This window comes from Falco naumanni, chromosome 1 (genome assembly GCF_017639655.2).
Source record: "Falco naumanni isolate bFalNau1 chromosome 1, bFalNau1.pat, whole genome shotgun sequence".
NCBI lineage: Eukaryota > Metazoa > Chordata > Aves > Falconiformes > Falconidae > Falco > Falco naumanni.
This window is the reverse complement of record NC_054054.1, coordinates 119,376,492-119,382,491: the sequence shown is the minus strand read 5'-3', so window position 1 is coordinate 119,382,491 and position 6,000 is coordinate 119,376,492.

Genomic DNA, 6,000 nt, shown 5'->3' with positions numbered 1-6,000 from the left:
TTACATTATAAACACTCATCCAGGGCTCAGGTTAAGAGAAGCAGCTGAACCAGGCTGCAATATGCATCCAGGGCTAGGACCTTGATTAAAGCCAGCAGAAGATGTGGATCCTTCTCTAATTCACAGCTGCCTCCTTCACCGCAGGCTGCCCGCAGGGTTGCTCAGCAACACAAGGGCTGATACTGCCAATCTATACATTGTGAACCCTTGGGCTCCCAAGAGGAGGTGCTTTAACCTGACACTGTGTGCAAATTGCATTTGCACTCAGCCATGTTGAACTGCCAGGGAAAACCAGGAGCCTCCAGCAACCCCAGGGTAAGGAGGACATTGCTTGCAGGGCTATAACCCTGCCTGTGTTGGATGCACCAAGCAAAAAGCAGCACATTTGCATGGCACAGCTACTTCCATGCCCCGCACACCCTCCCCGCCTTAACACATCTCACTCCAGCAAATGGGATCCCAGCACCAGTTGTCCAAACAAGGTTGCAATAGGGTTAGATCCATCTGACACCGATGCCCTCTGCTGTCTCCCAATAAGCTCCTGACACGAGGCAGACCTTGCAGGCAAGCAGAGGAAGCATGGACCTGCACCTGCCTCCGGCAGCATGTTCAGAGGCACAGAAACACAGCAGGATCCTTCTCTAGGATTAAGACAGGTCATCACTGAAGTCCTGCAGCTGTTACAGCCCACAACTGCAGGATTTCCATCATGCTCCTTCCCTTTAACTCCCAAATGCAGCTTTTTACCAGCAGCGGGCACCCTGATCCACAAGACGCTCCTGGAACAGTTTTTGCTCTGTGTGGCCCCTCCACCAGAGCATCAGGATTTTTCCAAAGCCCCATGGCAGAATCCAATAGCATCCAGGGATCTCAACTTCTTAACCCAAAGAGCACTTGTCCAGCAAACCAGCAAGAGTCCCAGCTACAGCCCTATCTGCTTCCCAACACACACATACACAAAAACCCAAACCAAAAGGGAAATCTAGAAAGCCCAAGTTAATATTTATGACTCCCGATTGTCTGCATTATCCCGAAATTAGGAATGCTGTTTGGGGGCAGCCAAGATAAATTGTTCCTCCAGGCCCTGGACAGGCCTATGAGCCATGTCTGGAAGGACTGAAGGTCACAGGAAAAAAATTAATTCTTCACCAGGAAAGAAGTTTTCACATGGAATGAAAAGATGACAAAAAGCTGCTTTGCTGTTGCAGAGCTCCCAGGGAAATGGGGCCAATTACAAAACCTGCCTGGGATTTAGCAGACAGCTGCTGGGAAACATGTTGATTTGAATTAAGGAGGAAATTAGGTTGGAGAATTATTAGCGATAAAAGAGAGAAGGAGTTTTCCATGCTCTACACCCAAAGTCAATGCAAGTGTCCATAGCACTTAGTCCTTATTGACATCTGGTTGTACAGCTGGAGCTACAGGCCCATCACCCTGGGAATCACAGTGACTGCCAGGGCTCAAGCCCAGCTCTCTATTCTGCTGTGGGCAGTTTCAGCCTCATCTTTGCAACAGTGGAGCCTTTGCCTCTTCCACCTGTGACACTGTCTGAGCTGCCTGGTTGTTTAACACGACATGCAGTGAATGGATAAGTATGTTTTGGTTCTCGGTTGTATCCAAGTTTTGACATGTAGAATTGAAACAATTGGTCACACATCTCATTCTGTGCAACAGCAGAGGTGCAGCTCTGCTACACTAGTACCCAGAAATGTTCAACGCTGAACACATGATGAGGTCCCAGTCGTGCAATCCCTCCCCCAGGCCCCCAAGACCTCTAGGAGCTGTCTCCATTCACCCCCAGGAAGCATTTACCCTTTGGGCTGACACATCCAGTTTATTATGCTTGCCTGGGAGCTGGTTATCTTGCTGCTAGATAGCTAGCTCCCCACAAAAAGAAAATGCAAGTGTTCCTAAGAAGCAAGGGCATCTCTGGCAGGTCTGGGTCTTCATTAGTCTCCAGACAGTTTTCCATCCACAGCAGAAAAGAGGTTTCATTAAGAACAATGCAAGCCATTCCCCAAGCAAGACAGCACCTAACAAAGGAAATCACTCAAAGTCACCTCCCAACATATACAACTTAATTAAACAAGTATTCTTCCTCAAAGGCACCATCAGATTTCTGGAGCCATGGGAGAGCTGAGAGAAGGACCGAGGTGCCTACAGCCCCTAGGGCTGTATTAGCAAGTCACATTTCCAATGCCAGAGAAAGCCACTCCATTTTCTTGCAAATAGAGCTCATCAAGAGCAATGCTTCCCTGAAGGTTTCTGTCCCTGAGTGTTGCCATAGCCCAACGCTGCACCATCCCATTTGCACCCAGGTATACAGGGACAGAGCGCAAACCTGGTGCCCCCTGCAGCATTAGGGCAAGTACAGAGTGAGCAGCATTTTAGGTGGACATGTCCATGCTTCTGTACCCTCCTTTGAAGATCCACTGTCTCCTTGCAGCTTGCAACAGGAGATCTGCTTGACCCACACACCTTTCACCTCCAATTCATAAAAGATAAGACAAAAGCTTACTTTATCAGGTGTTCTAAGCCCAGTGCTCCATTTCTCTTTACACCACCAGACAGACCCACTGTTGGCTTTTCCATCTGCAGATATGTCATTTAAATGGAATTATGCCAGTAGCAGGGATCATGCTGTTCTTGTTCTGTAGCCACACTTTGGAAATGGATGCAAACTTATTTAATATCAAATTCTGACTTTCCTCAGATCTGTCAGTACAGTTCCCTTGGCTTCAGCACAACTGAAGCACTGGGTGCAACTGAAAGCAAGATCTAGCATACAGCACTCCAAGAGTTATTAGCAGTGCATGAATAATCTGGATACAATGCCCTTTTAATGCCAACAGCAGCGATAAAAGTGCAAGAATGGAGCCAGAAGTAGTAATTTTTCTGCTCACGTATGAGCACAGCCTGCTTTCCACCCACTGCCTCTGGCGAGCTCAGCACTAGGGAAGACCACATCTGCTGCTGGCTCATCAACACACTCTTGGACACCAGGGTTTGTAGACATTGAGGCCAAGGCAGGACCGTGAGCTCACTTAACTGCATGGCTGCCTTGTCACAGCTACTATGAAGAGGCTGACCAAGTGTCCACGGGTGCCAGGGAGCTTCATAACTTGGACCCTGCAGCCTCACAGTGCTGACAAGGGAGTCCACTCCCTCCATCCTGGGGTGGGAAACACCTCCACTTCCCATCTGGCCGCTCTATCATCTTGTCAGCCAAATGAGCTGTTCGGTTTAGTCAAGAGGCAAGGCAAGTCTGGCCAATTCATGCCATCCCATCCGGAGACTCCATTTCCCCCTCGGGGTAGAAGTCATTAGCAGACAGCATAGTATTTCTTGTGTCTGAAGGATAAAATCAGACCAATTGAAGCTAGCTTTCATTGTGCCTTCTTTTGCTAGATTAAAGTACCACTTTGTTATCTGGGAAAGTACTTACAGTGTAATTAAGTCACCCAGTCCTTCATTTGATAAGGACTAAGCAGATTTTGCATTCCCTCCCTGTACAGCATTTCCTTTTACATGCCTTCCAGGCTTTCAATATGCTTTTAAAAACCTGATACCAAAGTTGAACTGTTTTAGCATCTCTGGCCTTGCCACTGCCCAAGGTGGGAAGAGATCACCTCCTTCCACTCACTCCCCATCCTGCGACCATTCCTCCTTCCCGTTCAGCAGCAAAAGGCAGGGAGACAACTTTCCTCATCCTCCAACCCCTCAGAGGCTCCTATATTTCACCCATTCAGTAGCAGTGCTGCACACTGGTAATATCAGCCTGCTGCAGGTATCCTGTTACAGCATTGCACGCTGATAACAGAAGGGTTTCTGTATCCAGGGTTACCTTTGGATGTGTAAGTACAATCAAAAGGCTTAACCTTACCTGTTCCCACCCCAGATCCTGCTAGGCTGGCAGGATTATTACTAACCCACATTGCAGATTGTTTTGAACTAAACTCCCTCCTTCCTAATGCTGTTCCCTGTACACAGGGCAGCTTGCTAGCAGGTATTTCAGAGTCAGCCCAGGAAGAAGCATAAATTCAACCTCATTTTAGAGGCACCCCAAGGAAAAAAAAAAAAAAGTAGTCTTTCTAGATGCATTAGGATAAAGTTACACCTGGCTCAAGGTGACATTGTACAACCATTTCTGCTGGAACAGCTTCTTGCTCAAATCTACCCACCTCTACAGCTACCGACAGCCCTCAGCAACAGCTGAAACTCCTGAAAGAAGGAAAATGAGGCTTTTGGGAGAAGAAACATTTCTGTCCACTTCGGTGGCACCACCCTCACTTTTCCAAGTATCTTGTTCAGAGTGTTACGTACAAAGATTACATCCCAGCTTGTTACCCAAGTTCAGCCCAACCTTTTAACTTTTAAAACCACATAGATGGACTGAGAAAGATTCATAATGCCAGGCCTCAGTACTCTAAATGCGTTCCATGAAGGAATGCATTAATTTAACTGCACACTAACTACTCTGAAGCCACATCTGAGGCAGATCGCAACCCAGGTGTCTGGAGGCTTGCATCAAGGGGTGCAGGCCTTGCACTGGATTGTGATTCCTGACACACAGTAGCACACAAGCAAGGGGAACAGCTGGCACAGGAGCCAAGAAGCCACTCCAGGATCAAATGAAACTGCAGAGGGCTCATTTCCATCATGTCCTCTATTCCCCATTGCAGATACATGCTGAACTCTTCGCTCTGATTAAAGACAAACATACAGGTAAATTTTCCTCCTGTAAGACATCTTACAGTTACACCTTTCATGCTGAAGCGTCAGTTCTGGTGTTTGAGGGAAGCTGAGCCACCTCTTTCTTACAAGAGGTTTGGTGGGCTGAAATAACCACGGGGGAAACAAGTGCTGCTCTTGCAGCTCTAAATCAGAGGCACCTGCCAGCTGCTATTGTGAAGCTCAGTGCCCCCGTGATGACTAAAAGCAGCAGCTCTCAGGACATAAACTACTCCTGCAAAGCAGGCAGAAGCTTCCTCAGCTGCCCTCTGCTCCCAGGCAAGTAGAGCCAGCAGGGCCCAGCAAGGAAGCAGTCTATCAATTTATTTCAATTTTTAGCAACAACATTATGGGAAGAAAGCAGCTTTGTTATTTGGAAAAGATTTATGAGACAATCCCTGCATGTGTGGTGTGGCAGGAGCAGAGGCACCCAATACTCATCTAGATGCCCCAAGGCTACTGCACACGCATAGGTGGACTGCACATCTCCCCTGGGTGATCCATCTAACATCTGCTGCCAACATGTTTTTAGGGGACTAAAACTCACCTTTGCTAGGTAAGGTGAAAATTACTCTATCCTTCATCTTGAAGCCTTGTTGAAGAGGAAAAAGCAGGTCACTGGCTTTAGAAGCTGGACCCAGACCCATTGTGACTGGCAGAAAAGTAACAGCCCTTAGGCACCGAGTGTTTTCCCACTTACACAGCCCTTTCAGTGCAGAAACATACCACTTGCACAAACCTGCCTTTTTAGTCCAAATGGAATCCAATCATATAAAATACCACATACACATTTGAGAGAAAGTTCTCAGCTTATAATTTTGAAAGAAAAGGAAGTTACAGCCACAAAATGATCTTGATGTAGGCTCTAGAAGTTGTGTACAACTTTGAATGCAAGAACCACCACTTGGTTGGGAAATGGCCTTAAGTCAAGGTCAGTCCTGTTCAATGGTGGCAAGGAGTCAGTCAGAGCGGTTAACATCTATTTAAGGTACCCAAGGGACAGGGCTCATCTTGCAGGATTCCACAAATAGTGGGACATTTGGGATCAAAGACTCTCCAGGCATCCCACCAACCTGCCAGGTTCTCAGCTTGGTTCCTGAAGCCACACATCCAGGATGGAGGGAGCCCAAACGGGACAGTAAAGGAGGTTGCAAGTGTCCTACTGTTGCAGACCTCCTCCCAGCATTCAAGAGATGCTTGGGAGTGAGAGCTGGGTACCCAGCAGCAAACAGCAATGCAGAAACACAGGGACTGGCAGAAAGAGAAGCA